The 15821-nt window shown below is 37.7% G+C and overlaps 1 non-coding gene across 1 annotated transcript; it reads left to right on the plus strand.

Annotated features, from left to right (window-relative positions):
- The first annotated feature begins 6324 nt into the window (after window positions 1-6324).
- LOC145127967 (small nucleolar RNA R71) lies at window positions 6325-6431 on the plus strand. The gene has a single exon (XR_013716570.1). It is a non-coding gene; the product is annotated as a small nucleolar RNA R71 (small nucleolar RNA).
- Window positions 6432-15821: the final 9390 nt, after the last annotated feature.

Genomic DNA, 15821 nt, shown 5'->3' on the forward strand with positions numbered 1-15821 from the left:
TGACCCTGGGGCATGAAATGCTACCAAAAAAAGTTTAGAGAAAAATGCAAAAAAACATCCCTAGACTATTTGTCGATATGCAAACGTAGTCCGTTAGTTAAATTTTTGTCTCAATGGCCCTTATTGCTACTTTGATTTCCTTATAATATACCAACCAATCTCCATTCTACTATCCTTTTAATTTCTAGGAAATTGTCTAAATATGTTTTTGCTCCTTGTTAATGTCGTGAAACCAACAAATAATAATGGCATAAAAATATGGCTAGCTAAAGTAGAGATTGTATCCACGTTGACACATAATAATCGTAAAATACATCTTTGTACAAGATATATTGACTTAGCATAAAAATAAATTACAAATAAAAAGGAGACTAGAATTAACACACAACAAAGTACACAAAAGCTAGGATTTTAAAGACAATTATATTTGAGATAATTATGGTTCTACTTACAAAAAATTGATCATGAATTGATGTTTAGATAATTTTTAATCTAAAATTATACTAAGCAATACTAAGAAACTCTAATATCACTTTACTTATCTAATTATTTTGTTAAAATAAACTCAAAGAATTAACTTTACTAACCTACTCTAAATAAGTTAATATATTTTGATTGAAAGTTACATTAAGTTTTTTACAAGTATTTCTAACAATATTGAATAGTCCTCACAAGCTCGGAAGCGTATATGCAATTTTATGTTTACAACGAATTAAATCATAAAATAACAACAAATTATTGCTTGTTACTTGTGTTATTTCATAAAAAAAATTACGACTTTTATAAATTAACTAACTTTACTCAAATTAAACTATTTCATGTTCCCATTCATGAAAAAAAATAAGTTCAAACACTTTATTAAAACAAAAACATAAGCCACCATGCAAAAATAAAATCTAAAACGCCAATCCAATAACATCAATTACACATAGTTGAATTGCAAACTAGAACCAAAAAAGAGAAGTTTGTAGTCGGTCATAGCCATAAATAATATTCTCTCCGTCCCAAATTAATTGTCCACTTTTAACTTTTGAAGTCTTTTTTCTTCAACTTTGACATCAAATATTTTTATTTGTGTTATATATCACTTAATGAAACTTATAACAATGAAAAAATATTTAAAATACAATTCATTCATATATTTTGTATCAAGTATTATTTATCAAAAAAAAATATTTAATATCAAAGTTGAAGAATAAAGACTTCAAAAGTCAAACGTAGACAATTAATTTGGGACGGAGGTAGTAGTTCAAATACGTGAAATAAAAAGTTCTATGAAGTGAAAGACAAAAATACTGAATTGCTACTCTAAAATTGCTCTTTAACGTTTTGTTACTCTAAAATTCATCTATCGCTACTCTAGGTCGAAATTTACCAACGACTTAGGTTATGTTTATATAGGTTTTAAGAAGCTTGTGGACCAAGTTACCTTTGACTCGTCTGAGTCACTTGACCAGAGACAAAAGTCGTCTCTCTCTCTCTATATACTTTTGACTTCTGGAACATGTTTTTTACGGACTTCATCGAGTCAAACCGAGGCAAAGCCTAACTCGATCGAGTCCTTTGGAATTGTTTGATTAAAATTTTCGACTTTTGCATACCAACTTATTTCTTCATGAAATCTTGACAGCGGCTTCCTATCAACATCATAATAGTGTTTTAAGATTTGAACCACCTAAAATCCATCCAAAAAGCTTGCAAACTAAAAGGTTCTAAAATTTTGCATAAAATTCCCGAAAATACATAGAATGCATGTGATTTAAAAACCTAAAAATGATATAAATTTATAGAATAATTGTCTTAAAAAATGCATAAAATGTATCTAAGTGTCCTTATGGTTTTTAGTTCTAAAAGAAAATTTATTAATTAAAATTTTGATCCATATAATTTTTTAGTTTAAGAAAATACATTTTTGATCCCTATAGTTTTTAATTCTAAAAGAAACAGAGTAAGGTCCTTGAAGTTTTCATTGTTCTGCATTTTAGTTCCAAGGTATGTTTTTTTTTAAATGATCATTATGATTGGCAAAAAATTACACAATTGGTCCTAACTATTACCATCAACTCTCATCTATTAAATATCTTTTTAATGACCATTTTAACCTAACTTTTGTCTTTTTCTCATTTTAGTCTTATTATATAATTATTTGTTATTTGTTTAAATAACTATGTCATCTTTATAACTTTATTTTTAAAATTGTTTTTCATGTGTTTATCTAAAATATAAAATATTTGCAAGTTATTTTACATATCAATCTTTTGTGTTAGTTTATTTAGCTCAAAATATATGATGAATAAACTCGCCACTACGTACGTGCATCATCACTTGTTATTATCATTTAGTTAGCCTTATGCCAACATTAAAGTCGGACTTAGACTATGTTGGGTTAATAACAAGTCCATTTGAAATGTGGTCATATGCTAGTAAATGAAAGCTTCTTTTAGGGGATTCTACGGAGCTGATGGAGGGTAGATTGTAAGATTTGGCACCATGATTCACTACAGTATGTTTCTATCCTTATCGGATTATCGGTTGTGGTTGTTAAAATTGGGGATGGGTCTGGTGATTTCTTGGACCTTAGTAGCCATGTCAGTTTGGGTTTCGAATGGTGTAGACCTAGGTGAGGTAGTTGATTTTGAGGTCTCGAGGTCCTTGCTCGAGGTAGTGTCAGTTGAGTCGCGGGACTAAAAAAGGAAGCGATTGTGATGAACGGATTGAGGATTGCAGCCAGATGCTGAGTGATTTACAGATGGATTGGGATGTCTCTATCTTCGACGAGAGCTATGTTCTTCTATCTTTCCGTATTCAGAGGGAATAAAAGGCAGGCATGATATTTTCATAATTGGAATGTAGACCCATCATGGAGCTAGATAGTTGCGATTTTTGGTGACAAATATGGCGGTATAGGAATACACAAAAAGATTCTTGTGGTATGATTGCCTCAAGATGAGGCCAAGAGTTTGCTTTCTTTGAATTTACGTAGGTCAGGTGCTAGTTGATTGTTTCAGGTGAAATGGGAACGAAAAACTTTGATGGTCTCTGATGTATCCTAACTATGAGAATAATGCCTCTTGTAATTATGAAAGATTGTCGCAATGAATTAAACGTCGAGGACATGTAAACGAGATGTGTGGTGGTCTATTTGTTTCTAGATAGAGAATCGGTTCTATATATAGATAGTCATACTTATTGCTTTTGCATCTACAAGGGATTCTTGATGTTAGAGGCGGTGATGATAGGGAGGTTTCCAAGGTCTTCATCTGAGACTCTGAATCTCGTTGAATTAGCTCGGTCTTTATCTGGAATATCATCTTACGTTGTGTTATACATTCGAATGGTCAGGGATGTTATGCATCTGGTTGAGCCGGTTTGAGTTTTGGTCTGTTTACAATGTTAGTTGGAGGTAGTTCGAACCCTAAGCGGGGGAGAACTTGGTAGTATACTTGGAGAATCATCGATTTGTGCGATTTGTTGGTTTAAGAATAATAAGTCGTAGGCATATGTAGTCCGGGTGTGTGAGAATTTGGTTCAAGATTTGATCAAGTCGGGTGTGCAAAGCTTGTTTCCATCAAATGTATGTGCTCGGGAAGTATGAGTTGTCTTCTCGTCAGGAAGCTGTTGGACAAGGAACTTGTTGTAGTTAGTGATTCCTTTGGTATGCTGGTGAATAGATCAGGAGGCGTTTGGTTCGCTCAGGTTGAGCATCGGTTATGGAGGGATTTGTCAGCTCGTTGTATAAATTGATATCTATAGTCGAGGTTGGGTATTTGTTGATCGGTTAATCAACTTCAGATTTTGGTATGTGTTGATCCACATGGGCTTTGTTCAGTAGTGTATTCGATTAGTGAATTACTTGTCAATGTATTCTCGATCGTTGGGCATTTCGTTCATCGTCAATAGCTGAGTTTTTTCGAAATTTTTGAGCTGTATCAGTGGAAGTTCAAGGGAAGCGTCAACTTATCGTCAAATTTGTACATTGTACCTTTTGATCATGGGTATGGGTTCCCTCAAATGATGATTATGGGAGTGTTGTTCATAGCAGACTCGGGTTTAGAAGTTGTCCTTGGTTACTGGGAGTTCGGACGTTGGAGTGGTGTTTGTATAGTTTTTCAGGTGTGGCTTTGAAGTATAGAACGATGGGTCCCAGTTTGAGTGATTCTCACTGGAATTTCGGATGATCATTAGTCTTAGGGTATGTTATTGAAGTTTAGACTGAATGGGTCCCAGATTTGGGAGCTTAATGATGACGAATGGATGATCATCAGTCTTAGGGTATAGTTTTTGAAGTTTAGACTGATGGGTCCCTATAATACCCCGAACCCTGGATGTGAAACTTGGGAGTTTTAATGCACAATATAGGGCCTACTCGACGATTTGGTTGGCACCAACTCGACGAGTAGGAGCTGAGATGGTCGCGTGGGTTTTGTGACCAACTCGACGAGTTGGAGCTGTTTAAGGAAACCCTAAATTTCCAGGTTTGTGTCCTATTTAAAGGACCTTAAGCCTTCATTTCCGCCTCCCTCATCACCCTAACACCCCGTGAGAAACCCTAATCGAGCTATATCCTTGTGTGAGAGAAAGAGAGGCTAATATCTCAAACCTTAGTGCATTTTGGAGGAAGATTGAGGAAGCAAAAGGCTTGGGATGAAATGAAGTTTTTGGATCTGAGGTTCATTCATTCTTAACTTATGTTTGAAGGTAAAAAGTTACTACCTTGCTCATTATGTGATTGGATCTCTTTTCTAGGGAGTTTTAGGGCATTTTTCCATCCTTCCTTGAGCTCTAGAGCTATTTGAGCTTGCTATGGAGTTAAGACTCCAAATCTGAGCAATATGAGGTCCCATGAGCCCAAGGATCCAAGCTTTATCAAAGCTAGTGGCAAGATTTTATGCATCAAACCCTAAATAGACCTTTTTTTGGCATTTTGAGCCCTAGATTCCATGCATGAATATAAAGCTTGTAGCTTTACGTGGTATTTCAGCCTTGGGAGGCTAGATCTAGGGTTTTGGACTTGACGAGAGGGACTCGACGAGTCCATGAGCCAACTCGACGAGTTGGTTAGGGTTTTCCTCGATGGTCTGGACACATTATGAACTCGGCGAGTTGACTTGGATTTTCCCGACACTTCAGAGAAAGCGAAGGAACTCGACGAGTCGCATAGATGCACTCGACGAGTTTAGTCAACATGGACTGTTGACTTGAGTGTTGACTTTCGTTGACTTTTAGGGTTTGGTCAACTGTGGACCTTGGAGACCATGGAGGGGTAAAATGGTCTTTTCACCCTTTTGATATTTAGTGGAGGAGTTAGCTTAGCATCTCGGAGTGGTTATTACAAATTGCTTATTAGAGAGAATTCTATTATGTCGGCGGAGTCTAGGCTGTTCGTGGGGTAGTAGATCTACTTGCCTACTTCCGAGGTGAGTCTTCTCACTATACTTACTTGAGTGGTAATACTGTGTGACCGGAGGGTCTTAGTACATTATTGACCGGAGGGTCTTAGTACATTATTGACTGGAGGGTCTTAGTACATTATTGACCGGAGGGTCTTATTACATTATTGACCGGAGGGTCTTATTTGATTATATTGTGATATGTGTTACCATGCATACTGTCTTTGTGACTTATGTTGTTATATTATTCTGTGTATATGTTGATCTTATGTGCTTATACTGAGATATGTGATATCATGCATTATGTCTTGTGATTTATGTTGTATATTATCCGGTGCATTATTGAGCTAGGACCAGAGGGTCCAACCCGAGCCGTGAGACCGGAGGGTCTTCACTGAGACACATGACCGGAGGGTTCTTATCGAGACATAGCCATGAGAGGCTAATTATTTTGTGTGTGGTATTTTGAGGAACTCACTAAGCTCCGTGCTTACCGTGTTATGTGATATGTGTTTCAGGTACTCTTGTAGATTTCGGGAAGGAGAAGGCTCGATTGTACACATCTGTCGACTTATAGAGATTTGAGGATTCTGGGATACTCTGATGTTGTCTTGAAAATATAATTTTATGTGATGATGTGGATTTATGAGTAATATTTTGAGAATTAAAAATGAAAATTTTATTTGAAAAATTTAGAGCGTTACAGTCCCAGTTTTGGGAGCTTATTGATGACGTTAGTTGTAGTTTTTGTTTTGAGAGTTCCCAGTTTGAGTGGTTCTCACTAGAATTTTGGTCTTACCGTTGGGAAGAGGAAGATTGTGGTTGTGGTTGAGTATTTTTCAAGAATATTGGGTTTTTTGTTAGGAACTGCGGGTTTCCGAGTGATCTCTCGAGTTTCCTGTATAGGTGCTTAGATTTCGAAGTGGTTAGAGGGAGATCATTCCGGGGGCAATTTCAAAGTAATCCCTTGTAACGCTCCCATGCTTCATAGAGTGACTCACCCGGTTGTTGCTAAAAGTTAGCAATTGCCTTCGTGAGTTTGGACACTTTTGATGGTGGGCAAAATTGTTTACACATTTGTGCCTATGTAGTAATTGCACCAAGTGGAAGTGCCTTTAACCAATCTTTAGCAGCTCCCTTAAAAGTGACTGGAAGCATTCTCAATAACACCGTCTCACGTGAAACATTAGGGATGTTGAAGTAATCAGCGATGTTATGGACTTCATCAAGGTGTTTGTAAGCATCCTCATGATCTTTCCCGAAAAATGGAACATCCTTACGTGTGGAAAGAATATGTCCTTTAAGCTTGAATGTTGAGGTAGCGGGAATTGCGGGTTGCACCAAGCATGGACCCGTGTCCTCTCGAATTCTCTTCTTGTACGTATCCATCGAAATGTCGGCAATGTCCGCCATGTTGTTTTTCGGCTCGCCTTCGGGTTCGCTACCTTTTTCTAATTCATAACCAGCTTCCTTTTTATTAGGATCGTTCTCAATGCCTTCAAAAGTTCCTTCGTCCTTCGGGGCGTTGCTTGATTCTCCTACGTGCTTGCTTTTCTTTTTACGAAAAACTGATTTTAGATCCTTGAATGGTGATTTCTTTAGTGTGTTTGATTCTCATGCATTCTTGTCCTTCTTTTTATGAAAATCTGACTCTAGATCTTCAGGTGGTGGTGTTAAAGGTTTGTTTGATCCATGGGTCATATATTACTGCAACACAAACAAAAAAACGTAAAAACGAACAAAAACTAATTAAAAATTCCTACCGAACGTTCATCACGACGTGTTAATGATACCACCTCGTGTTGAAGTAAGTAGAAAAACTAAACAGAAAGCAAAAACGAACAAAAAATGCGAAAAAGTTGAGTTCACGTCGTGAGTTCAGTAATTCAAAAAAAAGAACTAATGCTAAAAATTAACTTTTTGCAGGTTTTACCCCACAAAAAGGATCGATGAACCTAAAGCAATTAAATCAAAAACTAAAATAGCCGTTTCCCGGCAACGGCGCCAAAAATTTATGTGCTTAGAATTATACCTATCTAGTTTTAAATTTATAACGTAATGAACTTAACTAGCTAGAATGCACCTAGGTAGTGTACCTAGTCGGATTATAGTAAAGTAAAGTAAGTTGGGGTTGAACTTAGGGAATTTATTTAATTTTCTAACCTAATTACTACTAAATTAATCTAGAAACAAGAAAAAGTTAAAATGGTTTTTATCCGATTTTTCAAGTTCAGACAAACTTAACTCTTCACTAAAGATTTTGATCAATATTCTAAAAATACTTCCGTTTAGTTCGAATCCACTTCTCCTTTGGTTAGCTACTAATTATGGATTATTAAAGTTGGTTATCAAATATTATGTTATTAGCAATTCAAATCCAAATTTACTAATGTTTTCACAAATTCATGTAAAACTATGTATGGTCTTACACAAGCAAACACAGAAATAGCTAGTAATTATAGATAAGCTATGTAAGATCTATCTAACAAACACAATTATGGTCATAATTTATGTTCTCCGGCACAACTAAATCAATTACTTTTATCACTTATCTAAGATTTGGTCGATCCTAGCTCTAGCAATTTAATATTCACTAAACTACTAGGTAACAAGTTTATGTAATTTAATGGTCACTAAGCTACACAAAACCTGAATTCAAGCAATCGAAGTATCAAATATTAACATGCCAGGTAATGATAATCAAACACAAGCTCAAAACCAACTATTAAAATCCATAAATTAAATAACTAAACCATAGAGTTAAAGATTCATCTAGCTAAACGAAAGCAACTAAATTCAGCTACTTATGGCTGAAAACACAGACACAATCTCAATATAAATTGACATGATTAAAGTATACCAAACTAATGTATGAATGTGTTCTTCAATCTCTTGATCTTCAAGCAATTCTCCTTCAACAGATGTTTTTCACACTTTTCTGACTTTCCAAACTCGGTTATCTCTCCAGAATATGTCTCAACCAACCTTCTAAAATCGTGAGTTGGGTAGTAATCCGTATTGAACACAGATTATGACTTCCCGTATGTTAATCTTATAGAACTTGTTTCTCACGTCGTGAGACTTGATTCCTCACATCGTGAGCTTCGCTTTTCAGCTGGAATTTTCTTCTTCTAATCTCCAATCCTCCAAAGTTCCAATTCTTGTCAATTTTGGTCCTTTATCTTCAAGAGTGTTCCTTTTGACTGCAAATACAATTTAATCTAATAAGTATCATATATCTTTGCATTTAACCAAAATATTAATTAAAATGTATTAAAATATTGCCTAAAAATGTGTATAAATATGGCAATATCAAATTACTAAAGTGTATTTGTAGTCATAAATTATCCTACAAATGTTGAACCTTGATCCTACTTTTATATTAATCTTACGCTTAATGTCTAAAGGTATAACTAAACCAAATACGCAGTTCACCTTGAAGACCACTGGTGCACATGCAGTTGCACTCGACGATCTATCTAATGTGACTCTTAATTAAATGAACATGTCTAGGAATTTATACTAATCACTTATGATCCTTTTGTGTTCTCTATTTCCAACCAAAACATTGCATCCTAAAAACTTGAACAACTCCTCGACAATATTTTACCGTTTTGTTGCAGTTTTAAGCAACATATGAAATCCTTAGATCTTTTCCTTGAACGTCTATCTTTCATTGACATCCGAGGAAGTGTATTTACAACTGAATCTCCGACAACTACTACTGCTTACATAGTTTTACATTGAGTCACTCCTAGAACTGAACTCTTGCCAATTTTATCATAGGGACTTTTAGTTAATCCTAACTGCTACTCACAGCATCAAAACCATTTGGTTGAACCTGGATTAACAACTTTGATCTATCAATCCTATTATATATACTGCTGATAGATCTGCAACCCTTGGAAAGCACTACCGCCTCACTTAATTGACATGGTATATCTTGAACGATCCTATTCTAGGTGCCTCTATACGCATATTTAGATGATGACTGGAAATGTTCGTACTACAAAAACACTTTCTCCTTGTCATCGATCTTATGGTCTCCATTTTTTGGTGTAGGGAAGCTACTAAGCTTTCTAAGTCTGATGTATCCCTTGAGTACTCGATGCTTTCTATGGAAAACCACACCACCTATTGAATTCATGATCCTCTGCTGGAAGGATATATCCTTTGTATGTGAAGGTACGAACCTAAATGGTCCTCTTGGCTATCTGAGCCCCACCTGGGAATTTTGCAATTTCCTAAATCCTATCAGACATTTAGAAGGAAAGACTAACCTTTCCTTAAGAAGCAAGAAACTCATAGCCTATGGGTAATCTAACATAATAATTCCTTGTTCTGTTACCCGTTTAATGAAAACAAAGTTAAAAACTTCCGCCTACTCGTGCCGCTACTCTCTTGGATCTTGACATCGAACTACTTTTTGTACTTCCTCCTTAAGGGTCGGTTCTCCCTACTTGGATTCGACCCATAATCTGCTACTGCCTGTAACTAGCCAAAGTCTAAGCTATCCTTTCCTGTATGATTCGTGGCTTCTTTTGACTTTGAAGAAACTCATGGTTGTCATACCTAATGACCTTCAACATTCTCATCATGGTACTACTGATTGTGCCTACTGTAAGTGATCTTCTCACATATCACGACCAAAACAGGATAAGGTCGTGACAAGCACAATGCTATCTAGAAACGTACTAATGCACATGCATGTGTAATCGTATAAGGGGTATTCTAACGTAGTCGAATTACTAGCAATAACAACGGTGGTTGAATTCATTCCATCTTTCTCGTTTCTACAGGACAATCACCTTGTTGTGTTCTAATTGTCAATATTGTAACGATCCTCATAACACCTCTAAAGCTCTTGGGTGCAAGCGCACAAAATATGCTCGCATGTGCCTTTCTATACCAACTACAACAATCATAGCTTCCTTAATTGTAACGCCCTTTTCTGAATCATTTCCTAATTCAGGGTTGTAGCCTGGAGATAGATTATCATCAGGCTTAGGGCCTTTAGGGAAAAAGAGAGTTAGACCCGAATGTGTGTGGGTAATGTAATATAGATGATCTGGGAGTTCAGGTTGTGTTTTGGAGCCAATGGGTATATCGATAAAGTGTCAGTTCGGGATTTTATGGAAATTGGATTTTAGTTCAGGAAGTTTTAAGGCAAGTATGAGTTGATAGAAGCATACTTCTTCTCGTTACCTTTTCTTGGATATAAGGATCGTCGAAAACGGACTTACAACAAAGAAGTTATGGCCTTCAGAAGTTTCGTGATTTTAGGGTTTAACCAGGTACGCGGAGCGTACACAAGTGTATACATGGCGTACTAGTGAGAAGGCTAGTACGCGGGGCATATATTGGCGTACGTTGGGCGTACTAAGCAAAATGATCGTGGATTCCTTAGGGAGTACGCTGGGTGTACCAGAAGTACGCAGGGTGTACTCCAGTCAGACCGAAACCCTAATTTAGGGTGTTGGACCCTATTTAAGCTCCTTAACTCACTACCAAACCCTATTATCTTCATCCCCATCCCTCCAACCCTAGAAATGAAACCCTAGCCTCTATTTGGGTGGTTTTTGAGCTTTTGGTGGTATTTCATGCTTTATTGGTGTTCACAGAAGAAGAAGGAACTTCTTGGAGAAGTGTGGGATTGCTTGAAGCTTTTGGATCCAGACTTGTTGCATCTTGATCTACATAATGGAGGTATAAATTTTCTATCTTGATGAATCTAGGTGTTAGATCTAGTTTAAGGAGTATTTTGGGTTCATTTTGGTCCTTAGAGTCATCCTTGTGAGTATGAGCTACTCCAAGAGCTTAGAATGTTGGATCTTGGCCTTTGGGAGCTCCCTTGTTCAAAAAAATGTCATCTTGATGAGTTATTTTGGACCATGCATTAGTTTGGATGTTTATTATGGATGCTATTAAGGATTTGGTCCCATTAAGCCATGCAAAGGAGTAAACTTGCCAACTTTTCGTGTTAAGACATCTCATTAGGGCCGTATCTGAGTTTCGAAGTCATTGTCTTAACCATTAAGAGCTTAATATGGATTTTGGCTCTCCGCTGAGTACGCTGGGTGTACGTAAGAGTACGCTCAACATAATGGATAGGTTGTGTATCTGCGGCTTGTACTCTGTGCTTTTATGGTGGGTACGCGGGGCGTACTCTCCAATATGTCTTTTTGGGCTTTTTGAGGTTTGGGCCTCGTTGGGCCATTGGACTTCTGAATTTGGGCCATGGATAGACTAAAGGTTTTCTTCGAAGTAGGTCCATGATGGCTTTGGGGCCCAATAGGGTTATTTGGCCATAATGGGATTTTGTTGCTTTTGATTTGGGCCTTGGGTTGCCATTTTGGGGTTTTGTGCTTTTGGGCTAGACCTTGGTTTTGGAATAAGTAAGAAAAGGGTAAAATATTCTTTTACCTTTTAGGAAGTTGGTTTATGGAGCGGGCCTCGGATTTTGGGTTATCATATTAATTATTGATTAAGATTGTATTTATTAAAAGTTGTCGCGAGATTCTCCGTTTCAGGGACTCGGGCAGTTATTTGGCTATCAGCGGACTGTGGTGAGTTTCCTCACCATGTTTAGCGGGTCAATGGCACCAATGTCGGACCATGGTTTGTTATGTTAGGATGTTAGATGTTTGTGTGACTTTTGCATGTGTATGTGCTTGTATGCTTACTGGGCGGGGCCCGATGATTATTTTGTATATTATTATCATGTTATGCTTGTATGATTTGTATGTTGGGCGAGGCTCGTTATATGAATGTAGGCGGGGCCCGTTGTACTCAGTGGGCGGGGCCCGTTATATTCAGTGGGCGGGGCCCGTTATATTCAGTGGGAGGGGCCCGTTATTTGAGTTTGGGCAGGGCCCGTTATACTCAGTGGGCGGGCCCATTATATGCTTGATATGTATGGTATGTGGTATTTTGGGGAACTCACTAAGCTTTGTGTTTACGGTTTTATGGTTATGGTTTCAGATACTTCCGGTTCGAAAGGGAAGGGCCCGACTTGATCGCAACGCATCCACCCATATTTCAGCATTATGATGATTTTGGGATTGTACTCTGATAACTTTTTCTTACAAAGAACTCTTGAATATTATGAAACAAAATATTGAATGTTGACTTAAAGATAATTAATGTTTTGGTTGGATTAAAAAAATGAAACTTTTACCTTATAATTTTAGGATGTTTCAAGTTGGTATCAGAGCCTTGGTTTCAGGGATTCGGGTACACTCTTGGGTGTGACTGAACTCAAACTGAGGAATTAATAATTTTTCTTAAAAAGAAAATGAGTTTCTAGAAAGGATTTTGAAAATGGAAAGAAATTTCTAAAAGGATTTTTGTAAAGACAAAGGGGGTGTGATGCATGCAATCGGCCGAGCTAAAGTAAGTGATTCCCAGAATACCCATACATGTTGTTATGATTATATGTTATGAGAATTGTATGCTAGGATGAGGCTAGGGATACTTTCAAGAATTGCATGATAGATTGTCCTGATATGTGATGCCTTGTAGCCTAGGAAGCATTGGATGCTATGCTAGATTGGGAATATGTATTGGTATCAGTAATTGCTAAGTGTATGCTTTAAGAGTTGTATACGACTAGGATCATATAGCCCTAGAATGATTGATTTGGACTCCTTGTTTGGTTGTGGTCCTAGGGTAGAGTCTTTTATTAGACAGTCTATTTGATTCTGTACTTTGTATAATTTTCATGCATAAGGCAACCGACAGTGAGAGCGGAAGTTCCTAGCATGAGTTGTAGTATGTGAGTTGAATGTTCTTTGGTAATTCGATGGATTGGAGTGCTACTGCACGAATGCTACTTGCTTTGTGTTTTGTGGAACTCTTAAGTGATGTAAGTTAGCAATTAAGTGAATATGTTAAGTCACATGTGACAAAGGTTGAATAATCTCAGGGAGATGGATTTGACCCTATTGCGCAACTCTCGTTTGAGTCTAACCGTTGTAGGGATGAGTCTTTTACTCGAAGGATTATCTAAGCTTTGTTGCATGTGATTGTATTCATGAGGTGGTTAACTGACATTATGGGGGAATTCTTCAGCAGCTGATGGCAGGGTGAGGTCGGAAACGTAGGAAAGCCTAGGAAGTGCTTCAGTAGGTTTAGTTGCGTTGTTTAACAAATATTTGGGTATAAGTTGAGAGGTGACTTAGAGGATTTGGTATGATTCTTGAGGAAAATATTGATAGGTGTGGAAGGTAGTATTGGGGCCGTACTACGAAGCATAGGATCCATTCTCGAATCGGGGAGAGTCTTGGAGAATCTAGGAAACCTGTGGGATGTGGATTCTTGGGTATGTTCTTATTATTGGTATGATTGTTTTGTCTCGGTGTGACGATGAGCACACTAGGAGGAGGTTCTTGTTGGGTTTTATACATAGCAAACAATCATATGTGTGCATGAAACCCTAATTTGAGGATCTATGTTTTCACTATTATACATACAAGCATTGAACACAAAAAACTAGAAACCCTACGAGGCACATGTAATTTTCAAAATTAACATATAATTAGGGTTAGGATACATACCTTTATTGTTATGTTGTAATAACAATCAAATCCTTGAAGATCTTGAACTTTGGTAGCAAGCGCCACAAGTGGCGCGCTTCTAATGGCTCACAAACAAACCTAGAAACCAAGGATTACTATGTAGAGAGAAGGGAAGTGGAAAATTCGGCTCTAAGCCTTTCTTGGAGTGCATGGGACGAAATCCAACCCTTTAGGGGTTTATATAGGTCATGAGGAAGGTTTATGTAACACCGTAAATTTTCAAACAAATTTTTCATTTTAAAATCACATAATTCTCATAACACATTTTACAAAAATCCCATTTATTTAATTTACAAAACGCAACTCCATAATTATTTGATTAATAATCCAGGATCCTCAAAACATAACTCTTTCTCTGGTGTGTACAATCAAGTCGGCGCCTTCCCGCGATCCCGAGAAGAACCTGAAACACATATCACATAACACGGTAAGCACGAAACTTAGTGAGTTCCCTAAAATACCACACATGTCTCATTAGCCTCTCATAGCTATACTCAGATAAGACCCTCCGGTCAGTGTCTCTCAGTGGGACCCTCCGGTCCCAAAACTCAGGTGGACCCTCCCGTCCTAACTTAGTAAGCTCAGAATAATACACAACATAAATCACAAAGACATAATGCAGGATATCACTATACTCAATATAAGCACATAAGACCCTTCGGTCACGCAAAGGTTACCACTCTAGGTAAAGTATAGTGAGAAGACTCACCTCGGATAATGAACACCTCCCATAGATGCTGCTGCTGCACACCGGCCTCTAACACTAGACCAAAACCCACAATTTCCCAATTAATATCTAAGACCAAACCTCACTCACTAGGTCTAAAGATAGCCCACTAACCAGCCCATAAATGACCCAAAACCTATTGGGCCCACCAAGGCCCAAATAATAAATGGGCTCTCCCGAGGCCCAACTCTTAGGTCCAAGTGGCAAGCCCAACTCAAGGGCCCAAGGCACATCTATATTCCTCTGGTCCAAAATTCCAGTACAACAAGCCCAAACTCCTGGCCCAAAACTTAAGGCCCAATATGAGACTTAGTCCAAAAAGCCCACATCGGGATTACGGGGGCGTACCTCCCTTGGTACACTCAGCGTACACACGACTCCTGATCGGGGACACCAGATCAGTATGCATGGCGTACTAGGATTACGCTCGGCGTAGGTCCAAGCTTCTTATCTCCACTCCCTTGGTCTTAATCCGTTAAGACCATAGCTATACTCTCAGATCTGGACTCCATAAAGGCTCATACTCAATAAAGCTCGTGACTTTAAGCCTTTGCATGGCTGATCAAGTCCCAAACACAAAAAATCTCACTTTTTACTCCCAAACATGCTCATATCTCATGCATGAGGTGGTTCCAACGTCCAAGGCCTCATTTTTATGAATCCTCTCCACTAGAAACACTTAAAGGGACATATATTAGGCTCTGGAGTTCAACTACTCATAAATCTTCAAGCTTTGGGACCAAAAACCCTAAAATGGACCCAAAACAAAAACTAGCACAACAATAAGCAAGTTTCAAACTTGATACCTCTGGAAGATGCACCAACAAGAGTAGAACATAGATCCAAAAGGTAGATGTTCAAGCTATTCTCTTTAAAGGCTCTTTCTTCTTCAAAGGCCAAACATAACAAGTCATCACCCCACTAGATCCACATGAGAAAGCCACCAAGATTCAAACTTTATGCTTTCTGGAGCTAGATCAACATGATTAGAGCTTGGATCCACAAGCTCCAAGCCAAGCAATGCTTCCTCAAGGAACTCCTTCTTCCACAATATGCACCAAAAACTCACTAAATCACCAAAAAGCTCAAGAATCACTAAAATGGAGCCTAAGGGTCGATTTCTAGGGT

The sequence above is a fragment of the Lactuca virosa genome, chromosome 7, assembly GCF_052849685.1.
Source record: "Lactuca virosa cultivar CGN04683 chromosome 7, Lactuca_virosa_CGN04683_v6, whole genome shotgun sequence".
NCBI lineage: Eukaryota > Viridiplantae > Streptophyta > Magnoliopsida > Asterales > Asteraceae > Lactuca > Lactuca virosa.